The sequence below is a fragment of the Lagopus muta genome, chromosome 12, assembly GCF_023343835.1.
Source record: "Lagopus muta isolate bLagMut1 chromosome 12, bLagMut1 primary, whole genome shotgun sequence".
Classification (NCBI taxonomy): Eukaryota; Metazoa; Chordata; class Aves; order Galliformes; family Phasianidae; genus Lagopus; species Lagopus muta.
The window spans coordinates 3,464,793-3,490,041 of NC_064444.1; the positions used below are offsets into that span (position 1 = coordinate 3,464,793).

The following is a 25,249-nucleotide window of genomic DNA, read 5'->3' on the forward strand; positions in this document are numbered from 1 at the left end:
GACTTTACATTTTCCTTTTAACTTCTCATGATCCAGTGTCCTCGATAATACCAATTATCCCCAAATAGATATTGAGCATGATTGAACTGTGACTCTTTAGTATACTCCAACTCAACACCTCTAAGGCCATGATATGCACAGCTGTGATAGGTGTCCAATGCAGTTAGCACTGCTTTGCTTCTCATGACAACTGGTGAGATCATGGTCAAAGTGCAGCTCTTCTCTTCAAAGGTGTGGAGAATCTGGTGATGGTGATGCTTTTGGGAGAGTAGTTATAAACGGATTTGTGCAGGTTTTAATTGCATGTAATTTGTGTTTCTTTGGAAGTCAAGGCACCAAATCAGTCTTCACACGTATCCAACGAGCCCTTGAATTGACTGCTATTTTGCTGGATGAATTTCAACCTTGTTTCATTTTCATTTCACGCACTAGTGTACAAATTTCCCATCAGCTTCTTGCCAGAGTAATGCATGTGCCATGGCAGGGAACTTGGATGTTAGAGAGTAGTGTAGAAATAAAATTGTTTTTCACTGGATAGGCTTTGGGACTGTGTAATGAGCTGGAAAGCCTGTTACACCTTGGCTTCTGTTTTGTATGCTTCTCATGTAAATAGAGACCCCAGTGAAATTGTTGCCTGCTGGCTTCTTGGTTGCTGGTAGGAGGAGGAATGGTAGCATCTGGCAGTTGACAAGTCTTGTACATTTTAGATATGATCATCATTATCTTTGTAACCTCTTGTCACTAGGTTCTAGGTATGCCAGTGTGTGTATGTATGCATATATATGTTATACTATGCATACACAGTCAGAATTCCCAAGGAAACTTCTCATTCCTTCTCTGACTGTATTCTATCTGCAGATTTGAGTCTTTAATTTTTCCTTGTAACACTGTAATTGGAAGCTGTGGATATAATAGGGAAACTGACTGTGTGCTGACTCTCACCTAGATTTCAGCTTCTCAGCCTTCTAGCTCTCGCAGTAACATAAATTCACTGTTGTTCAAGATGTCCCCACGTATGTTTATGCTGACAACCCATCTTTCAACTAGATGAGGACAGACATTGTGGGATGTGAGGGCTGGATTTTGTGCCATCTCTTAAGCGAGCAGAGTTCAGCAGTTGCAATGGTTGGCTTCCTTTAGCTGATCAGGGCTTCTATCCAAAACTTTCCAGGCATACCACTGAGTGAGGAGAATGGGACCTGCCAGTGCTGCAGACTGGGAATAAATTTGTCCTGCTGTATTTACTCTTCCAACCACGCTCACTAGATGTGCAGAGAGTTGTAGCGCCGCTTTGTGAACATGGGCTACATGCTCTCACATTAATGGAAATCATGAAGAGGGTGAGAAAGTTGCATTTTAATTCACTGTTATGCAACTTCCATCTCTCACTTACTTTGGTTAATGTTGGATGCCATCCCTGTGTGCTGCTATCTTTTGCGGTGGAATGTTCTTCTTGTGTTGAACTGCTTTTGTATAAATTTTACAGTAATTATAACTTGAGATGGAGCAAGAGTATATAGGCCTAGGGCAGAACTGGCATGGTGAAAGATCCATTGGAACTTTACTGGGTAGCATTTAAGTGTCTACAAGAGCTTATGAAGGATTGATTTTTATATGTCTTGTGCAATCAAAGCTTTGTCCAGGTTAGCATCTCTTTATGGTAAAGCTTCCTATTGTTAACATTTTAGAAATGGGAATTCCTCTACTTCTCAATCTGCTGTAGCAGTTACTTCAGTGTTATTTTCAGTAAGTAGACAATAAGAAACAAAAACTCATGGAAGCTGCATCTTGGCAGAGACTGAGAGCTATTGTTACACACTTTGTTGCGCAGCTTTCTGTTTGCTGAAGTTTGGTCCAAATTACTTTAAAATAAGCAGTCCTATGGGAAGATGAGTTAATGAAGCCTACTTTCCCAAACATTTGTGGGCAATGGTTGATTGATCTAGAATAATAACTGTTAATGCTGCATCGTGGCCGCACCCCTGATCAGGCATGCAATTCTTGGGAGTGCTTTAAGTGGTGTGCTTAGGATTTGCCACTCCTCAAAGATAAGGAAAACCTTAAGAGTAGCCGATCTGGTATCCAACGAAGGTCTGACTAACACTGCAGCCTTTTTCTCAAGAGATAACCTACATAACCCCATTTTTTTTTCTCTGTATGCTGCTTTTTTCATGAAGGTTGCAAGAATTTTATATATTTGAGACCTTTTCCCCATTAAATTCAATTGAAACTTAGTGAACAGGCTAAAGGCTGTTAGGTGAAAGACAAAGATGTACATGTTCTCATATATCTTACTAATACGATAAGATACTAAGCTAAAATCTATAAATCAAGAAAGAGCTGCCCTAAATATAGCAAGTTAGGCTTTGTCACTAGGAGGAAGAAGGAATAAATTTATTTGTTTATTCTATGGAAAATGTTTCAGACATCATTATTCTTGGAACCCTGTAGTTTGCCACATCAAGCGAAGCATCAGTTTCTAGACACCCTGCTGACCACACAAGAAGGAATGCCAAGTCCTTCCCAAACCCAGGACCTTCACACAGCAAACAGATGCGCTGCCTGCAGTGCTGAGCCACTGAGTATAAAGGTTGGATCAGCTTCTAGAAAATTAACATTACTTAGCCTTTAGCAGAGAAATCCCATCCCTGCTTCTCTTCTAATATTTTTTTCAGTAGCCTCTGTTTTGTTTGAATTTATTCCCCTGCGTCACATCTAATTTTTGTATCTGTGTAGAATCCATTGCAGAGGATCAAACAGCAGAGTCTGAAAAAGCAAACATATGAGCATGGATGATATGGCACAGAAGTGCAGTCTTCTTACTCCATTGGCTACTGCTCTGAGCACAACAAAGTCAGTCACTTTCAAAATACAATGCAGTGACTGTCTGAAGCCTATTCAAACTAATGCAGGACAAACCCCAGAAGGGCCTGAGGTTCTGGTTGGCTCAGATAAGCTTCAGAGAACATCCGAATGTTTTGATGATTATCAGAAACTCTTGGATCTGCTAGGCTGTGCTGGAAAACTTGAGAGAAACTGTTTTCCTCTGAGATTTTTGCTACTACCTGCTTTGGGCCAGATGTGTCTCTGGAAGGGCCTCAGTAGTGAAGATGAGCAGCGTATCACAAAGAACTAGAACGTACAGAAGCATCTGATCTCCAAGGAATTTGGTCCTTTTGTTTCAGATGCCAGCTGGGTACAGGGGATAGAAAAGTATGTAGAAGGGACAAACAGCTGTTGCTTTTTAGATCTCAGTAATGAGAAAAAGGTCTGCTCTGTGTTCTGTTTGCAAGACATGTAATCTCTCTTGGCTAGCTGTATATCTCAAGCAGAACAGAGTGTGATCTCCATTATAACTCTTGGTTGAATGAAGTGCAGATCCTGGCTGGTGTTCTTACGTTACTGTAATATAAATAGATGGATTGCACTTTGTTTCCTCTGTTGACTGTGGCCATCTTCAGGGGATGTTGGAAAGGAACATCATTTAGGAAAGAATACAAATATCATTATCCAGGACGGGTTATTAGTTTGCAAGCTCTGCTTGGTTTTCACCAGTTTATAGTTTTTAGGGTTGTTTTTTATTTTTATTTTTTATTTTTGGGGGAGTAAAGACAAAGCTATAAAGCATATTTAGCTTTGAAATAATAAAAAATTCTGTTTCTTCTGGCCTTTGGCTTAATTTCCTGTTTCCCACAAGACTGTGATCAAATCAGTGGGAGTAGTTGGGATTCAGAGACAAACTGGCTGGTAGATAACGAATGAGTTAAGTAAGAGTTTTCTATGTTTATATTTTTCTATTAGTTTCTGAATGTATTTTGGGTACGTGAATATCAAGATCTCTTCTCTCTAGTGATCTGCAATAATCTGTTGTATTTTTTAAAATAAGGTTTTATGGAAAATTAGACTTTCTTCAGCTCTTTGGCTGAATTCTTAAAATTATCAGGGTTAAAGCACCTTCACTCACATGGCAAGTGAAAACATGAAAACCTCCACGTTTTTCTCTTCATTTACAGAAAATATCTCCAGTGATAACATTCATCAAGTTTCCATGTTATCTATGTTGCTTTAAGTACAGAGATATCTTGCCTATACCTCTAATTGTGCACTGCAGTCACTCTTGATGGAATTTTATTCTTTATTACTTCTTTTGTCTGCACAGTATTACATGGCGATGGCAAACAGATGCAGTCTTCCCTTCGTAACGTTCTAGACAAATGCATTATAAGTGACTTCAAGACTGCTGTGTGGAAGAAGTGGGTGAATCAGTGACTAGGAAGACAAAAGTGAAGAATGGTAAACATGAGCAGACATGCTTGTGAGCATTGTGAACAGTACTGCTAAATCTGACTTTTCTTTTTAAATTTATACATATGTAAGTAATTCTAACAGAGGTTTCTGTAGAATTATTAATATCATCCTCCCCCCCCCCCAAAAAAAAAATCTGCTTGCATTCTCACAAGGAATTTTTCTTTAAGCTCTGCAACAAATCCTCTATCAACTCGGACAGAAATTAACTGCCAGAAATAAAAATTCCAATTTAGATTCTTAATTACCTGCCGTCAGGTAGGCTCATGGATCATCAAAGGCTAAGGAAAATCTGTAATGATTGTCTAATAATTTTGGACTGGCAGTACATTAAACAAATGTATTCAGCCACACAGGTTTACTGAAGCAGTTACCTTGGGGACTGCTCTCCAGGCTGCCACATACATCTGTAACCTCAAAGGCACTTGAGTTGTTACAGATCTCCTATGGACAAGGACAGATACCTGTCTGCATAAGAATGTAATCAACGGGAGACTGCTCATGATGCCTGAATGAAAAAATGCTTTGTAGGTTTTGTTCTATTTGTTCAGGAGGGACTTCTTGCTAACTGTTGCATCGCCATGTTCAATCAGTTATACCCATTCATTGATCTGATGCTTCTTGTCCTGCAAGGAGGGGCTGTTTTAATCAGGTCATAATTTGCGAGATGAAGCCTGCTGATTTCGTCCATGCTGATAGCCTCCGTTGTGTTCAATGGGACATTTTCTACTGATAATGATTTGGAAGGTTTTGTCTTTCACCAAGAGAATGATAGCAACAGTCACTCATACCCTAACATTTGCTTACAGTTTCTTTCTCATTTTCCTTAGCAAGTTTCTGATTCTTTAGGTTTAAATGACATGGTAAATATAGTAACTAACTTCCAGCAATCTAAGAAAGCTTATAGAATTAGGAGAATCTTTCAAGTTAAGTGGTGATGCTGGTCACTGGGCAACAGGAAACAAATGGTGTCAGAAGAAGCACTGCTCTAGTGGTAGTTCTCTCTGTAGACTTATATTCTTCTTTGGTTTCTTAAGAACCAGGCAGACTCAGTGTGTGATGCTGGATGAAGAGCTTGTATATTTTGTTTTTTCAGATTTGGCAAAATGTTCAATTGAAGTAGTGATTTGTTATTTTTTCCCCATTAGCCATTATATCTGTACTTTTATGGCTTGTGCTGAGTTGTGTAAAAGTATCTAGAAAGGAAAAGTCTGGGGTACAGGTTGGCTTTGTTGAGAAACAAAATGAAGCTACATGGAGGTGGGTTACTGTATTTCATCTCTTACATCTCCTGGAAGTGATAAGTTATATGATCTACGATGATTTACCTATCTCATAATTGGTGTAGGGCACTTTGTGAAACTAACAGGCTACCCAGGATTTTTGCCTCATTTAGTGAAGTACCTTTTAAAGTAAAACAGCTGATCTTAAGTGAGAGTACAAAATGAGGGTCTGTCTTGTAGGATGTGCTGTTAGATGGTGATTAAATTTAATCCTGTCTTATAGCCCAACCAGAAGCACTGAGGTAGCAGTGCTTGCAGGCACAGATTTCCACGCACAACAGTTGGGCATCGATGTGCTGACTCTGCTCCGCATCGTGCTGACCAGCACTGTCTGCTCCCACCTAACTATCAGATGTCTGACTGAGTTGTCATCAGGTGGGCAAGCTTAGGTTGGCACCAAAGAGCAGCAGTGTGAGGTTGTGTTGTGCAGTGATACATATCTTACATGCCATTAATCTATTATCTCTTTTTTTAACTGTCTAGGACTAGAGTTAACATGATGGGGGGCTATTTATAATGATGCTTCTTGACCTGCTGCAATGCAGTAATTGTATAGAAGAGCAGTTCATTTACAAATATTGCCTAATTGAATTTCTTTGTGTTCAAATTAAATCACTGTTCAGTGTGAATGAGGATGACAGAATGTAACCATCAGGGAATAAAAATCTAATGCTAACAGTTCCCCACTTCTCTGCAGGAAAATGAGCTTCCCTTTTTCCCAAGAGTAGCGTGCCATCAGATATTCCAGATGAAGCATGCAATGTCTGAGACAGCCTGAGTTAGCCTTTCAACCAAAAGGTTCATTAAAGCCTACAAAACAGTGCTGTGTTTCAGATAAAATCCAAGGGATGAGGCAGCAAAACTCTTCTCTTTTGATAAGTTCTACTTTGAATTTTGTGTGCATCTGTAGGGCTTAGAATATAGAACAGTCAAAGACAAAGGTTATTAGATTAATGTGAATCCATTCTTTTTAATTAGCTTTCCTTAGTGAAGTGATCTTAAGGAGACGTCATCTAATTTAAAAGTTTATCCAAAGATCATTGGAGTTGATCAGAGTTTTTCCATTGATTTTTAGCAGACTGAAATATCTGAGTTTCAGCTTAATCTGAAAATATGTTCCTATGAAACAATCCATGTTTTCTAATACACACTAAATAGCTTTTTATCTTCTTAATAAAATGAAATATTCCATTTGAACAACAGTTTAATATAATAGAGCAGTTATCTGATAATGTGCACATGCTTAATGGGGTAAATGCGTAAGGCAGGTGCAAAGAAGTCCTTCAGTAAATTGAACTAATACAACATTCAGTGAACTAATGAGGTGCTATGAGGGTTGCATTTCAATTAAAAATCTATGAAGACAGAAACACCTTATGAAAGTTGTTTGTTAGTTTTGCCTTCTCTCAATGGAAGGAAGAACCGGTTAAAAGCTCCTAAAACACATGACTGAGTCTGAAATGAAAGCTGAAAATATTTTTTAATGAAGAAATAACAGTTTCTCTTCCAACTGCATTTGGCACTCCTACTTCAACAACCTGCTTGCCCTCGCTTACATTCCACATAAAGTAACTTGAATTTCCTCATAACGCTTTATGAAAGGGCCAGCTGTAGGGAATGACCAACATACATCTCAATTCCTACAGGCCCAGTAGAGGGTAGCTGTGTCTGAAGAAAGCCATTAGGTTTATAGACTTTAAGAATGAGTAACTCCTGATATGCTTGCAATAAGCTAAGTGTACTGATCTCCAGTGGTAGATATCTTGTGAGTTTTTCAGCTGTTCAGAACTCCAGAGGCTACAGCAGAAGCAGCTAAGAGCAGATTTGATTGTCAGCCTTGCAGTCATCTGATGAGGATATATAGATCATTCAGCAGAGCAGTGTTACAAATGAGCTGTTTGAAGAGAAGCAAAGCAGGAGGAAGTAGATGTACCAAAGGGAGTGTCATTGGCAGGACTTCCATAAGCCTGAACTAGAAAAAAAGAAAAGTTTTTTGAAGTTCCAGAGCCACTTTCATGTGAATCTAGTGAATATTAAACCAGGTGTCATCTCTCTTTTATGATAGCATAGTAATGCTTTAATAAATTGTAATTGCACTTTCTGAATTGTTATATCAATAGATAGTAATGCTAATTTATCACCAATGGAGATAGCTCTCTTTGCATTTCTCATAGGAACAGCCAAGGTGAGGCAAAATTTCTCTTGTGCTTCTTGTTCCCCTTATCTTGTTAAATGGAGATCAAAACTGTTTTGTTAAAACTTATGCTAGAACAAAACAGAGAGCAAAGATCCCTTTGCTGTCATCACAGACATCTGACAAACAGTAAACAGTGAACAAAATTATTAACCTTCTTCAAATACAAAAAGTAATAGCATAACAGTAATATTGTAGAACTCAGATTACAAGTTCTGATTTCTCTTTTTTACTGGAGAATGGATTCCCAAATAATAGTAAAATGATGTTTCTGTCTGATGCTATCTTGGTATTTCTCCCTGAAAAACAGTATTAGATCACCTTTATAGGACTTACTATGAAGGAATTTTCCAGGAAAGTTTACAAATGGTCTCCAAACCATTGATCTTCATAGTTCTCTACTACAGTACTAAACTGACCAGTTACAGGATTCGTGAGCTTGGAATTTGCTATTATTTTATTAACCTAAATGCTTGTACATGTACAGAATTATTCTTGCCATGTGAACCTGTAATCATATCACATTCATTTTCTTGTTATTAAAAATGTTTTATGCCAAGAAAAAATGATTCGTCATACTCAGTGTGTCCAAATATTTGGAGAGTTGCCCAGAAAGTGGGTTAACCAAACAGCACGCAACTTTAGGTGTAATGTAAGTGTCATTAGCTGCTCCGTAAATTACACAGTGGTTGTGTTTCCCATATCTCTACTGGTTTATCTCAATGAGCGTGTCAGCCTGAAGACTGTGTTTTGATAACACAGCAGACAAGCTCTGCAGATTTTCAAAAGTAAAGCTTTTGAAAAGAATCAGACTTCAGGCTGGAAATGATTCCCATTCCTTGTTCTGCACAAACCCATCTCCAAACCCACCAATATGAATTGGAAAGGTTCAGATAACTTTAGTGGCCATTGAATAATGATTAATATTTTTCTCAAAATAGCTCCAAAACCTTCAGTGGCACAACTCCCAGTGTTGTCCTCATTGCTACAGCTTTAGTCTTTGGTTTTGACTTCTCTTCATCTTCCATGTAGATGCAGATTCGGGAACGAATGAGAAGTTCCTACAGCCATCAACATTTTGTGGCATGTGCTGTTCTTTTTAAGTGCCTTACTCTGTAGATCTTTGATATTTTTACAAGCGTAACTACTTATGTCAGCAATTGTTTAACATCACTTGGTGGAGGTTTGCATTGTTATGCTTAGAATCGATATTTAGTCTTCCTTAGCACGTTACGTGACAAAAATAGAGTTCAAAATATTATTCAGCTTCAGTGTTGTCACTGCAGAAAATATTTTAGAGATACCTGCAAGTAGTCCATGAAAACAGATGTTACAGAGGAAACATAATTCTTTTTCATGAAGTGCTTATTTTAAAGCAAAGACATTATCAGTATTGCAGCCTTGTACGCTTTGGAGTTTTGCATAATTTCTAGCAATCTCAGTGTCTGAATTCTTCTCCATTATGCATTCCACTGGTTAATTTATGAAGTGTAAGGAATAAAGCTGGTTAAAACTAAATTTACTTTGGTGATACTTAATCATTTTTTTTCACAATGCGTGCTATAATTAACATATTAATCTGTAACAAATACTAAAAGTTTCTTCCTAATCACTTTGCCATACATTTAATTTGACATTTCAGTTATATTTCACTGGCTTGCCCTGTGTGCATGAAAGTGATAAAAACATCCAATGAAATCAAGCATATTCATACTAAGAATCTGCTTTTTTTTTTTTCTTTTTTTTTCTTTAAGATTAATTTGATTTTTGTGAAAAGACTCCAGAGCTGGAAAGAATGTGACTTACATGAACAAAAGGGCCGTTTGCTAAGTGCCGTGAATAGGGAACAGAGTAAGGACTTGAAAATGATGATGTAACATTTTAGATACACTCGGAGCTATCTCAGTGTAAGTTAAGTGAAAAGCATTACAGAGGCACATTAAGTTGCATCTTTGTAGGGAATAAAAAGCTTACAAATCACAAAACCTGCTACGCTTTGGCAAGGAGTGAATAAAAATGCTGGCATCGTACCATGCTGTGGGTCAGATTCCTCTCTCAGCACAGCAGCCCTATTCAGTTTCACTTCAGGAACAGTTTGGAGAATTTTAATAGGATTGATGGAGTGATTTGTTTTGTTGCAATGACAGCAATATTTGGGATTTTAGTTTTTCCCTTCAGAGTTGGGAATTAAATATGGCAACACCGAGCTTAATCTCTAAGATTTATAGAAACAAGTTGACAAAAGTGGCTCAGTCCCATCAGTGTTGCTTTATCAGCTTTTCTGTAATACCCAAGAACATTTTGTTAGACAAATCATCATAGTTTACTGCTCGCATTGGATGAGCAGCTTAATGTGCTCTACCTAGCTGGATCAGCCTGGTAAAGAAGGCACTTGGATGCCAAGCAGTGGAATGTTGAGGCTCACGAGGATCTTGTGGAGCATAAACTCTTCAAAACAGCTCCTATAATCTATGCTGCTGTGTAGGTATTGTTGATGAGAAGCTGCACTAAACTTAAGACGTATGGCACCTGCTGCCCTATCCATTAGGCTAGTTGCCTTGCCAGAGATGGAAATCGGAGTGTTACACATGATAGATTCTTCAAAAATCTGTCAGACCTTTCTTGTCACTTATTTATCCCCCAGGCACTTACAAATTAATTCTCCTTGATAGTGTTTTTCTGGGCAGTGAAGCTAAAGCAGCTATCTCCAGTTGCCTGTACCATCCTTTTCACTGTTTTGTGAAGCTAGGTATGGCATTTGCCCTCCTTAGACTTCTGGGGCCTCCTCTCTTCTTTGAAAACAAGCTTGCCTATGGGAACCAAGTCAATCATCTCATTTTTGGCCTGCAGTCACTGACATTTGTTTGATTCAGCACTTCTCTGATATTAGCATTTGAGAGCATGCAGAAGAAATGCTTCCTCTTTTCCTAGTTAGCATTCAAGTTGTGACTGGAGCAAAAAAGACAGAGATGTCCAGGCTTAGCAGGATTATAATTACAAGAGAGCAAAGAAATTGAGAACAAAGGTGAAAAATGAAGGGGTGAGAAAGAAGACCTAGAGTGTCAAGGAGTAAAAAGAAGTGGATCTCTCAGTTTAAATCATCCTCATGATTTTAGGTCATTTTTTATCTCATTCACTTCCATCATTTTTATCTTAAACAGGAGAAGGAAGTTTTACCACAAACTCCTACAGAACACAAGCATTATGATTTTCTTCTTCTAGGACCATCAGGGTGTTAGGATAGCACTGGGCTTCCAGTTTATGTTGGAGTAGATTTTACTTGGGATGATGGCTGTAGCTCATGGCAGTAACTTCAGATGAGATCCCAGTGTTCCTGAATTGTGGTTTAGTTGCTGAAAGGAAAATTCATTACAGCTCAGTACTGGACATTTGGTAGAACCTCTCCTTGGCAGTATGTTGTTAGAAATCTCCTCTAATACTGTGGTTGGAACATAGCAGCCAATGTACTCGGCAGCAGACCAAAGACCAGAAAAATGTTGGTTTTTAAGGCCTCATCTCTTATGTAATGCACTGTAGTAAGTGATTTGGTTGTCTGTGCTACAGAGGATGAGTATTATTCTCTAAATGGTGCATTTGTTACCCAAATGTGTTGCACTGAGTTCACTGCTGAATTACTACCATCAAGCTGCTGATTTGAATGGGTTTTGTTTTGATCTTTCTTTCTTTTTTTTTAATTTAATAGCCTATTTTTCTCAACAACTATAGTAAATAACTGCTTTCTGTTTTCCAACCTGTTTTATGGATATCCAGTATACAGAGTCATTTTTCTGAAACACGATTGTTTCTTTAATAGTTGTGAAGATTTCTAAGACTTCTGCTATTATCCTCCCTTGTTTTGACTTACAGTATGCTGCACTTATCAGATGGATGCTATTTTTTGCTATGGCTTAGAGTGAATATGCCGTATATATCATAAAAAATTCCTATAAAAATGGATAACTTTCAAAACGATTTTGAGTAATATATATAAATTACCCACTTTCTCTTCTACAGTATCCTATTGATTTTTGTTTGAATGAAGAAGAGGTTAACCTGGTTATGCCAAGCAATTCTGTTCTGTTTTATGACATCATGTGAGGTTTTGCTGTGAGCAGTGTAGAAAACCATCTGAGAGCACCGTTCCATATTTGGTTTTGAGATGCACATCACACATCTTCCAAGAAGAGACAGCTGAGCAGCATGGGAGACCCATATAGCCTGAACTCTGCTCATACACGTGTGAAGCTTCTGGCCTACTTGAAGCAATACTTTTATCATGATTAAATGGACAAAATTATTTGGGGTGTGAGGGAGCTTTCATGTGTGGTCTTCAAGGAATATTTCTCAGCACTGAGTGATAAATGTACTTCTGCATCTTATGCAGCTGGAAAAGACATGTGGAACTCAACTGTTTGTCATGTGTATTTACACTGAAGTAGGTAAGAGATTTGTAGGTCACTTAATTTAATAGAAGAAAGTGAAAACGTAGCAACTGCTGGATTTTATAACAGGGAATTACATCAACAAAGAATATAGTTGGTGGTAGAAAATAAGAATTGTGGCATTCGTAGCTGAAGATAGGTAAGCATCCAAAGTAATTTGAAAAAAAAATACTGCTGTGAGGGTTGTAATATCTAATATATTTCTCTTAGAGAAAGCTTAACTGTGAAACAAATTGTGTCCTTGGGGCAGATTCATATCCAGTGTAAGTTGCTATACCTCCAGTGTTTCAGAAGAGCTATGACGTACTCTATCAGCCAAAAAGATCGTGTCTAAAATCAAAACCATCCAGAAGGACAAGTAAGGCATCCTGGAATTCAAACACTCCCCACTCAAAGAATTGTTATGATCAAATATTTAGAAATTTAGCCTTGCTGCCAAACTACATAACATTGAAACGTTGGTTATAAAGCTGTTTCACAGACACGGCTCTAGGACATGGGCACAATTTTTCATAATCATTTATCATTATCATTTATCAGGTTTGCTTTGAGCAAAATCTTTTACTAAATCCCAGTAAAAATATCACTCCTCCTTAATTACCCAAATAATATATTTCTAGTAAAATAAAACTATGATCAATGTTACTATTGAGCAGAAAAGCACGCATAAGGTTTATGGATCAACCCAAATGTCACTGTAATACTTTCTGCAATTTTGAACATTGGGAAGAAGTTTTTGGAAGCATTTCAGAACTATCAGAGATATTGTCACTATCTAAATATTCAGTATTCAGGAAAAAGCCCTTTCTCATAGAAAAAAACATTGTATAACAAAGCTGCAGTCTCCAGTTAATACAGGAGATTTTCACTGTGCATTGAATCCCAAATTTGGAATTATCTCCAGCAGCCTTATCCTTAATTACCTCCCTCTCTGATAAGTAACTCTTCAGCCATCTTCTGGGTGACACATGAAAATGTCTAAACAGTACTGTGAGCAATTAGTGTGCTATAACTCACCCAATATGCAGATTAGAACACATCTAATACTGAGATAAACAACACGTGAATGGGTTTTGAATCCATCCGTGCAGTCACCGTTGCATTTTAAGTTTTGCTTTAGTCCGTCTTCAGTTTAAAGTTGTGGAGAGCAGAAAAATAATATATACTGTTAAATTGTTTATTAGCACAAGGACTTTGCACAGTGGAAGAAATGATTGTTTATTGAAACAAGACCTTCAAGGGAACTCTTTAATTATAAAACAGCTTGATATTTTAAAGGAAATGACACAGATGACAGAAAGAATAATTTACAGTGGGTGGCAGGTTGAGTATAGCTTGAGGCCTATTAATCAGTCATGCATAACAAGTATCCTATAAAGAAACTGGAATAAACATAGCATAATACTGCTTCTGCAAGAGGACTTGAAGAAACATACAAGTGTGCTTAACTGTTGCATCGTACTATGATGAGAGCAGCAAAAGCAGCATCCGTATCACAGCAGCAGATAAACAAAACACAGGCATCAGTTCTTCAGCTTTACAGCCTCCTAATAGCAAAATAATTGCTGGTTCTGAGAACAGGGAGAGTGTCAGCTACATCCCAGCACCAGCTACAGGCCCCAAGCAGAATGCATTGGATTACGCTTTGACGAAAGGCAGTAATTTTTAGTGGTGGTGTGCTTTTATTCATTCTTATGATCATGAAGCAGGAAGAATAATGAAGCACTTGATATTGGACAGACGAGATGAGGTGTGACAGCTTACGTGAGGCATCTCATGGGATTCAAGAGCTACAAGTAATCCAGACACTTTTTTGACCTGATTTCATAGCACTGATATTGATTTGCTGCATCCCTTGCATTTCAGCTTAGCTGTGGTTATATTGGTACCTTGTATATAATTGTGTCTAGTTTGGCTGTGATAGCAGATTTTCTTGCCCTTCTGTCTTCCCCCCAGCTGAGTGGCAGGAAAGCTGTTATTTACAGTAGCAGAAGTGAGGTCTGGTTCACTTGTGATTCCCAAGTGGAAATGTGTGGGCAGATAACTTTCTTATTAGTGCCATTAAGGGAACAGTGGTTGGCAGCCAACATTAGTGCAGAGGATCAGCTGGAACGTTGAAGTTAGCCCACAAAGCGTATCAACAATGCAAAAGAGAGTTTCTGTGTTGCAGCAAATGGCAGAGAATTGCAGAGAGGGATGACGTACCATTTTGCAATGGTAGGATGTATTTCTTCAGGAAACAAGTTGGCTATAGCCACCTGCATAACCTGGGAAGCTAGTGTAATATGTACAGCAGTAAGGAATGGCCCTTCCGAAGGGCAGTGTGTCCTATCCAAAAAATAAATTAGACAAAGCAACTCACACTGAGTGCAGAGGAAGGCTGGATAATTAGCTTAGATTCAGTTCTTGGTTTTCAGTTGTCCGAAGTTAAGCTGAGCTGAATCTCTCTCAGATACTTTTCTGAAAGGGAGCAGAGGCACAGAAGAGCTTCTAACAACAGCTGTCCCTTGATTATCCACATTCACTGCAAACCAGCGCTAACACATCGAGCAAGTTGTGACATTCTGTGGCTTAAGTGTTTAAGTGCTGGCAGGTAAATGCTGGAAATACCATTTCTGCCTGCAATAACACATCCTTCAGTAAATCAGAGCAGACTAATGCACGCATCATCCTGTGTAAACAATGTTACTGCAGGGGATAATAGCATGCATAGATGGTGAGTTACATAACTGAATGTAAAACTAAGTAAATATTCCTCTTCACCCTTCTAGACAGAATGGTTTTGGTCCCTTTTCAAGGCTTTAAAAGACTGTGGGGGTAGAGACCAGATTGCTTGTGGTAGTTTTTACCCTCTGTAAAAGTAGAATTTTAGGCACTCTTATTTGCAGCATCTCCAAATTAGATGCATTTTTACCTCATTAATCACTGCTAGGAAATATCATATTTTATTCACCCTGAGCCCTGAGACTGATCCCCATCATTAACTGCCATCTGCTGCTTTGTGATAAAGTTATCCTCAGGCTTCCTATATCTGAGTCAGGTAAGAATGTCAAAATAGCATTATTAAAATTGGAAAGACTGCTTTGTCATTAGCATCTCTGGAATCACAGGGACTGGATGGAAAATTAGATGGGTTAGGCTGTTTAGAATATGCAGCTTGGTTTTGTTTGTTAGATACTGCAGTGACAGGCACCCCTGATTTCCAGGCTTTTGCAGGGCTCTGGTTGAGGGCAAATCCAGTACAAGACTACCAGGGAGTAGTCTCTGGATTGTGTGACCTAATGCCTATCTACTGCTCATCTGGTAGTGCTGAGGGCATGGCAAAACTCCAGCAAAGAGCCCCCAGAGAAGAAGAAAAGTAGTATAACATGAAATTGCTGATCGCTGGGAAAGAACAGCATTGATAAAATAACCACATGCTAACCTGAGAGCACCATCAGCACTGATCTCCTGGCAGTAGCATGTCCAGCAGCACCAGGAAACCACGGGGTCCCCTCGAGGGATGGGGACCTCAGGTAACAGGGAAAGGGATTCAATAGCATGTTAGTTTTAATTACATTATTAATTTCTTCTTTAGTCGGACGACTCGGATTGTTGTGCAGTGACACTTTAACTGGCCTAGTTGTGTCTTTAACTTGATTCTAATTGAAGAAGCAATAAATTCTTGCAGCCGCGTCTGAAGTATTTCTCCCTTTTGGCCATGGCAAGCTTTCGAATGTAATGACTCAAAAGGCCTTCCTGAGTCCTTTGTTAATATCTCCTACCACCGTGAACACATAATCTCTTTTTAATAAACTTTCACATTCCCACTTAATAGTAGTTAGGGTTTATGAGGCTTTTCTGAACACCTCAATAAAGAGAGGTTTGGTTTTATTTTGTTTTTTAACTGTTCGTTTGTAGCCATGAGCTGCTTTCTGATAGGATCGGGATAGAACTTGTCCCCGAAAGGGCCATCGGATGCCTGTCCACAACTGTCTGAAGTTAGCTACCAACACATGTGGAGGATCAGACCTTGAGCCAAGTGAATGAGCACACCCTGTGCTTTCAGGACTCAGTGCTGATGCCCTCCAGCAGCACTACCTCCTGCGAGTTAATGAAGATTGGATCTCATCTAGATATATAGCTCGAACACACCGAAACTTCCTTAATAAATTTTAGGGTAGATTTCAGTATGGAATTACAGTGCAGGTCTCTAGCCATTAAAAAATGAATTATTGTTACCGATGTAACTCAGCAGCAGAGCACCCTGACAGCAATGGCTTGAGCTAATTCCCCCAAAGATTAGTCTCTGTTCCTGGAAGATAAGTGCTCTTGCCTTGTTTCCTTGTGTTGGATTTTTATATAGTACCTTTTGTAGCACTGCACCATTTTCATATGCATGTACCATACAGTACTGCGTTGGCAATGTCAGAGAAGGTATTATATCACACCTAATTTGGAAAGGCTTGGTGAAGGTTATCTCTGCCCCAAGCAAAGATTCTAATGGGCTGACTATGAGGCTGTTAGAATAATTTCTACTGAATGCTGTATTAAACATTTTCACTTTCTCCCTTCCTCTGTGCATGGATTTCTAGATATTTTTAAAAGAAAATAAAAAGGACAATTTAGTAGTGAAATTAGAAAAATATTGAATATAGAAGTTGATTACAGATAGCATATCCAGAGACAGGCTTCAGTTTGGTTGAATGCCTTAAATACTCGAATTATTAGGTACTATTGATAGAATCTGACTTGTAAGTCATGATAAGTGATCTGTGCTAGGCATCTTGGCAATCCAGTTTCAAACTTTTGTGCTTGGATGCTCAATCTCCTGTAGTTATTTTTCCTCCCCAGATGGCTAAAAGGCAATTCATAGAGAATGTCATATTTTTTACCCTTCCATTTTTACTTTGTAGATGAAATTTGTTTTACACCCATGACCCAAAGCACTGATTGATCTGATAACTTTTTCCTTGTAATATTTATTTTTAATCTGTCAGAAACAAAACGCAAGGAGCAAGAGGATGACTTTTTTCAGAAGGTGATTCTTCGTTTCTTTGTTGATGTTTCTTTGTTGATGTTTACAGGAAGATAAATATGAGAGGCTCCAATGCTTGTTAAAATCCTTATGAATACACTGCATGTGCAGAATGGTGGTATGTAGGAAAAATCTCTATCATTCCTATTTTTCTTTAGGTTTTTGTAAAGCTCTTTCGCCATCAATGACAATGTGGTTGTCTGAGTGTTGGGTGTCCTTGGACACCTGTGGTCTGGATTCAGCCAGACATCTCTCCTGTTCAGGAGCACGTTGATGTAGATGGCACTGAACACACAGGGTAACATTCCCTTTCCAGAGCTCAGTTCTCTGTACTGTTTTAAGATGTATAAAATAAAATTTGAGGAGGGAGGGAGGGAAGAAAATGATGAGAGAGAACAAGAGAGAGAGAGAGAGAGAAGTTGTTCATCTGTAGAAAGGGAGAAGCAGCTTATCTCTGCTGGTGGTTTTGTAAAGCTTGTTCACATGTAATGACTTTCCTGATAACAAGTTGCTGTCATTTTCTTAAGGAAAAACACTTCAGGTAACTGCCTTCAAAGAAGGAAATACACCTTTATGGTAACTTCCCATTCTAGTAGCCTTGCCTTTGTTTCATTGCTGGTAATTTCACAACAGTCTTTCCACCTTTGTGTTGTTTCCCCCCAACTTTTTTTTTTTTTTTTTTTTTTTTTTTTTTTTTTTTTTTTTGTTAGATTTAAAATTGCTAATTGCACCTATCCTGGGATGTGTGAGGTGTATTTCATAAAGACAAGCAGTTCAATTAACTTCATATGTAGACAAAGCTCATAAAGTTCAAGCCCAGTACATAAAAGGGGATACAACAACTTCTGGCTCTTTTTTTCATGAACAGAAAGGCAAATCATTTGAGCAGGACCTAGTGCATAATTTTACTGAATGTTTTTTGCCAGCTGTACTCAGGGGTATGTGACATGAAAATTGGTACTGCATTTGGCAGGCAGGCAGTCCCACTGATTTCATGGGTTAAACCAGTTGCACGTATCCAAAGCAGGCTGGGTTTGGGGGATGGTGGTAGGTGACTGTCTATTGTACAACCTCCCAGGCTCTGTGGGGCAATTAGAAATACAAACCTGTTACCTTGGCAACTGCAAAACTGGATCTCTTTGGATAAGGCAGCAGCATATAAAATTTTTTCTCATTCACCTTCCTATAGTTGTGCTATTGAATTGCATCAGATATCTTCTTCTCTGCTGAAAAGACCTCAGATGACTATAGAACTAATAAATAACAGCAATTGTATAGAGCTGTGCTTCCAAAATTTCACTCTATGGGCCATTCCTGAGCTGCTGAGTGCCAGCTGACAGCAAGATGGTGGTTCACCCCCTGTATTTCCTGCTGTTAATATTTCACCAAAAGGCAGCTAAAACATTAAGTGTACTCCTAATAACCCCAGAGAACAATGAAATCAAATCAAACATCCAAGCTGCTAATACCAAACTTGTTCTCTCGTGGGTTCTTTCTTTCCCATCTTCTCTTCTGCTGTAGTCAGATGCTCTCAATTTTATTCAATTTGAATGCCTGGCTGTACTTGATTGCCATAAATCCATATTAGTATAGCTTTGTAGGTTTGCTCTAATGTTGAAAGTGGGGAATTTTGCTTTGTATGGAGGAGGATCCCCTCTGGAATACGTTAGTAGTAAGATTAATACCAGAGGACTTTGGTGTCCATTTCTTTAGGTTTGTCCTGGTTTGGGCTGGCATAGAGTTAATGGTTTGGTGCTGTATGATGGATTTAGGGTGAGAATAGTGTTGCTAGCACACCAGTGTTGTAGTTGTTACTGAGCAATGCATACCTTGAGACAAGGATTTTTCTGCATAAGGACCTGGGAGGGGACAGATTCAGTGTAGAAGTGATACAGTAAGGACTTTGTATACAGAAAGATCTGGCAAATATATTCAAAACCTCAGCACTAATACGATTTATTTTTTGTTTTACTAATATTCTCAGTTAATGCTCTGCATCACCATGATGTTTGATTTGGATTGATGTTTGATTGGAACAGGTCCAGAGGTGAGCACTGAGATGATCAGAGAACTGGAGCACCTCTCCTCTGAGGAAAGGTTGAGGGATCTGGGCTTGTTTACTTGGAGAATAGAAGGCTCTGGGGAGACCTCATTGTGTCCTTCCAGTACTTGAAGGGAGCGTATAAACAGGAGGGGGAACGGCTGTTTGTGAGGGTGGATGGTGACAGGACAAGGGGGAATGGTTTTAAATTGAGACAGGGGAGGTTTAGGTCAGATATTAGGAGGAATTTTTTCACACACAGGGTGGTGGGGCACTGGAACAGGCTGCCCAAGGAGGCTGTGGATGCCCCATCCCTGCAGGCATTCAAGGGCAGCCTGGGCTGCTGGTTGGTGACCTGCATGCAGCAGGGGGTTGGAACTGGATGAGCATTGTGCTCCTTTGCAACCCAGGCCATTCTATGATTCTGTCATATTTCTATGTAATCTACTTTGTAGTGTTTTGTATAATTTCATGAGGATGATTTTGAAGAGTTCTCTATAAAAATGAGAAATACTGAAATGCTGAACTTTTTGCTTAAAAAAGGGCCTCCTGTGTTCTTTTGATTTCCTCGAAGCGGTTCCTGTTTGGGGAACAGCTTAAGCTTTAGCTAACCTTGGAATATCCTGGGTGAGATTTGAGAAATGTCAGAACCATTCTACAGCCCCTAACTAGAATCTGTGTCAGTATGTTAGCTTCGGTTTATGTTCCAATAACTATTAAAAGCTCAGAGAACCATAAAACTCTTACTCTCCTAATTAACGTTCTGGATTCTGCTCACCCTCTTTTTCTCTCAACTTCCAGCAAATTTGGCATTTGTGCCCAGCACTAGTTCATAGCCTTAGGAATGAATCCTTTGATGCAGGAAACTTCCCTATTGCCTAATTTTCTTCCCCTAATGGACAAAGAATTGCCTGCAAACCAAGGTGCTAATTACATCATTGCCTCAGTGACACAACTGCTGACTTACTTGGCTTACTCCACTTAATAACTAGCACTAACTAATGACTTGGCTGCTATTAAGCTGTGGCTGACATTAAGTTGCAAACTCAGTGCAGTAGCTCTGCATGCCTGTAGCTATCTAAACCCCTGTAATCTTAAAACCAGATTATACTTTTATCAGCAGAAGGAGAAGTTTTGTGTAACACTATTTACTTTACTTGCAGATGTCAGTGAAAGGGCTAAAAGATTTCATCTCGGCTGCATCATGGTTTCATTTACTTCTTATAAAAAACAACAACAGTTCATGGAGGATTTAATCTATTTTTTCCCAGAAGCATTAGGCTTGTTTGCATACAAATCCATGCATTTTTAGGTGGGTTCTTGGTTCTTTTTTTTTTTTTTTTTTTTTTTCCTAATTTGATTTTGGGTTCTCTGCTTGTAGAAAGTCAGCTAATTAGTTTTTAGGCAAATTAATCTTCAAGTGACGCTAGGAGGTGAGAAGTTAATTCTCACTCATTCCTTGTTTCTTTATGACTGACTAATTATTCATGAATTTAGTAGGGTCTGTGCTCTAGAAAGACAACTCAGCATGGGGTTAAGCAGTGCCCTAGCAGAGGAAAAAGGGTAAAAAATTTACATATTTGACAGGCCTGCGGCTGCTTTGAGATTGTAGTTCTCCAATTTTCATTTCTGTCCTGTTGGTACTGTAAATTATTAATCAAACAATGATTACCTATACAATCCTCTTAATTTCCAAAGAGCCTTGTTAATAGGAACTGAGACATCTGCCATGTGCTCAAGAGAAGGACACAATCTCCGAGCCAAATCTTCCCTTGCATTGTGCTTATGCATCCTTGGTTATGAATCAAGGAACTTGGCACACAGAAGTATGATTTTGCTGTGCAGTAAGTAGTATAAGGCGAAACTTGATTTCCAGTTTGGGAGAAGGCCTTTTAAGAACTCAGAGCTGCTGGTTTGGATGGTCATAAAGAATCTGTGCAATGTAGGAAAAAAAAAAAAAAAAGAAAGAAAAATTCTGCAGTTATTGTGGTCTGAAAGACAAATTGAACACAGGTAAAGATAATACAGAAAGAATTTTAATACAGTGCTGAAGAAGAGTGAGGGAATATGGAGATAGTTGTGAAAGAAATAGGCAATGAGATTTAAAAAAAAAAAAAAGTAAGTTTAATCTCTTACAGGAGCACAAGTGTATTTCAGGGATATCCAGTACAAGAAGCAAATGTTCCTGAATGATCCACAAAAAAGAAGATGGGTTAAGCTGTAATATCAGCAATATCTGAAGGAAAGGGGGAAGATGAAGCCAAAAAGGTAGGACTGGGAAAGTTTTGCGTTCTTTCATTTGCCATTATTGAGTTGCATTTGATCTACAGGGATTGGAGGTGGTCGAAAGTGTTCAGTGACTCGCAGAAATTAGGCCTGCAATAACTCATGTAGAATATTTGGAGTCTGAATTGAGAGGGAGGAAATGCTGACTGTAACAGCAACGTTTGAAACAGAAAACTTTATATTAAAATGCATATTAAAATGACAGTTATCTCACCTTTCCACTGGCTGTGTGCAGGACCCCTGGGGTCTCTCTCAGTCCAACAAGTTTCAGTGCATTCCTTGTTTACAGCATGTTCTGCTTTAAGTGCCTGTGAGACCCAGTGGTCACTTCTTGCCATCACCCCTGTACCTGACTCTGCATCTGTTCCCTACCAAGACCAAGAGGCTGGCATTGCAGGTCATGTTTTCTGCCTGTTTTTCCTACCTTGTATTCCAGACGACTTTTCCTCATTGATTTCTGCACTTTTTGGTCATTTTACAAGAAATAACAACTCCCATTCTTGCCTGAGGGTCTCACCTTGTCTGGAGCGAGGCAAATGTAAGCATGAAGCTTTCCTCCCATCCTCCCCAGTGCAACATTCTTAGCAGGAAAAAGCAAGTGTACACAACAGAAGCCAGCCATCTTATAAACATTTCCCAATACCTGCTTCCTCCTGCTTTTGCTTTTTAAAGCAGATTTTAATGCAGGCTTTAATTGCAATTGGCTGTTGGTTTATAAAACAGAGAAGAACTGGATTTCCAGTGATGACAGAAGAAAAGCTGAGGTTCTAGATGTAGGGATAAATATTTACTAAAATAGATGAGGAGGCAATCAGTCTTCAAACTTGTCAGTGTCACTGAGAACTGCAGACAGGCTACAGAAACAGAACAGTGAGAAATAACTAACTTTGTATGCCCTGTTATTACGATACATCCCAGGCAGAATTTATTCTTCCAACGGTGTGTATCCAGCCAATTTCTCTACCTCCTTCTGTTGTCAAAATCAAAGAATAACTCTATCTAAAAAAAAAAAAAAAAAAAGGGGGGGGAAAATCCAACCATTAAGATATTATACTTTTCTCTTTCTTAAGAGATCTCTTCTCACAGTGATAGGTATCTTAGAAAAGAAATTGATGTATCTTCCTTTCTTCTTTGTGTGTTCTTGGTATCACAAGCTGTGCACAGCATGCTTTCAATTAATTTAAACTAACTTTCCATCTGCTCCAACAAATGTAGGATTTGAGTGAAAGACAGTATGATGGAGTGCCATGAAATGCACTAATAGCAAACACTAATGTGAAAGCCAGTCTTCTGTGGAAAATGTAATATCCATAGTGCGCTCCTTCTAGTCCATATTAAAGGCTCACTTTTGAGAAAAATGTTTATTGTTTTCAATATTTGCCTAATCAAGATGGGAAACGAAAGCTTTCACAAAGGAGATGGAGTTTTACATTTTACAGAGTGTAGCAATTTGAAGAACAGGATGTATCAGATCGATTCCTTTTTAATTGCCACTTTCATCGAGCTTTGTTATGGGATTATTTCATTATGTTTCTACACTTAAAGCAAAAGAACACAAATGCTGAATATGATTAGAACTTGGAAAGCTTTGTTATCAATTCAATCGGAGTACTGTGTATTTTGTGAATATTCTAATTTTCCCCAACAAATTAAAGTTCCAACAAAGGTATTTAAATTAGAAAAGCCAAGGCTGCAGCAAAACAGCTACAGTGTCTACATTCAAGTAATGACACAAGCTGGATTATAGTAACTACATGCAACAAAGCCTTTTTGCTGCTTACTGTATGTACTTTACAGCCATTACTATGGTCCTTTGTTTTTTTTTTGGGGGGGGGGGGGAGGGGGAAGTTCATTTATTATAAGCTTGGAACTTCAATTCTGGCACCTGCCTTTCAAACGACAACCATTTAAAGTTGTGTGGTAATTAAATTCTACCTGCAGCCCAAATTCGTTCCCTATGGAACCCCCAAGAATCAGGTTATAGCCTTTTTTCCGATTTAAATTAGTTTGTCAATTTGCAGAGTAGAATTATGCTGGATCCTGGTTCCTCCCCCCAGTATTTCTCACTGTAGGTGCTGTTCTCAACCCTTGTTTGACAACTTCGACTGATCAAATAACTGCAAATCAAAACTCCAGGTTTGGTGAGATACACAGGAACTTGTGGTGGCTGCACTGTGATGACAAACAGCAAGGAGAAGATGATAAGCCTGTTCCTGGTAGTTATTACCTCAAACTGAGTATCACTTGCACTTAAAAGTGGAGCTCCATAGGGGATAATTCTCCATAGTTTTGTGCAGATCCACAGAAACCAATCACATTTTCTCAGCAATTAAGTGCCTGAGTTCAAACTTATATTGAAGACTGAGATGCTTCTCAGTGGCTGCAGCCTGGAGTTGCCACCTCTTTCTAGGTTTAAATTCTTCCAGCATAGATGGTTTTCCTTAGACCTGCGTGGAAGGCCTTCATCCTTCAGCTGCAGTTTCCTCAGACCGTACCCATGGATTAAGCAGCATACAAGATACCCAGTAGCCGAAGGAAAGGGTCCCTTCAAAGTAAGAAATTAAACTCTTTGTTTCTTTTCCTGGGAGACTATTGCCTAACGCCTCCTGTTTGTCACCTCACAGCACTGTGTCCTCATCGGCCATTTCTGGGAATTCTGGGAGGGATGTAACTTGCCAGAGTTGTTCATTTCTTCAGGAAAGAGTTGAAGATTTCATAGGGAGAAGTGATGCAGGAGTAGGAGATGTTTGATTTCCTTTAGTTCCTTTCTAGTTTGCCACAAGCAGACCCAAAGAGAAGCGTTTTTGTCGGATAGCTACCTTTGTACATTGATACACATCAGAAATAGCAGTTGCTGTGAAGATGGAAGGGTAGGAGACATGGAAGGTTCATAAGGTTTCTACCTGACCAGCTGAGACAGGTGAGGAATTAAAGATATACCTTGGAACATGCGATAAAATCATTTTTCACTGATCTCCAGAAGAGATCTTAGTTTCCAAAAGCTTCTCTGTTTTCCAGTTACATCATTACAGACAAATAAAAAGTATTACTATTCCCTACAGACCTTTCCTATCTCCTGTTCTGCAGGACACGTGTGTACCTACAGCAGATACTTCCTGGAGAATTCATATGCACAGCCTGAAACCTTTGAGCAGTGGTTGGACAAACTGAGGCGTGAGAAAATATGTCAGTAAATCTGCACAATTCTGTTCAGAAAGGGGTTTTCAAAGGGCTCTGACTGCTGTCAGTCATGCTCCTTCTTCAGGTAGAATGTGATGGCATGTAATATTTAACCACCATTAGGCATTTTTCCATTTGGGACTGTTTCATGCACAAGTCAACCATTTAATCAGACTCTTTCGTTGTTAGATTAAAAGTGGAGTGACTGCAAGGAAATGATGGGAAAAGAGAAAATGAGATGTACCGGTAGAAAATTCCACCTAGAAGTGAGAGATTAAACTATTTGAAATGAAAACAATAGTAAATGAATTTGGGGATGTTTTACTTTATGCTTAAATTAGATCGTTGGCTGAAAAATAATAACTCGGTCCTTCAAAGTTATAACCTGGAAATGGGATGGAGACAAAAGTTAAAAGATGAATAATAGAAGAAAGAGATCAAGCGTGCAGCAGGGCAGGGATGATAATGGTTATTTAAGGCAGAAAAAAATGACAATGAATG

The 25,249-nt window shown here is 38.8% G+C and overlaps 1 long non-coding RNA gene across 2 annotated transcripts in view; it reads left to right on the forward strand.

The window, feature by feature from the left end:
• LOC125699054 (uncharacterized) overlaps positions 1–25,249 on the forward strand; it is a 124,076-nt gene that overhangs the window by 90,878 nt on the left and 7,949 nt on the right. Inside the window, exon 5 of one of the 2 annotated variants that reach the window (XR_007379416.1) lies at positions 21,421–21,550. The exons of the other annotated variant lie outside the window; for it this stretch is intronic. This is a non-coding gene — a long non-coding RNA (uncharacterized LOC125699054). The remainder of the gene's footprint in view (positions 1–21,420; positions 21,551–25,249) is intronic. 2 annotated transcript variants of the gene reach the window in all.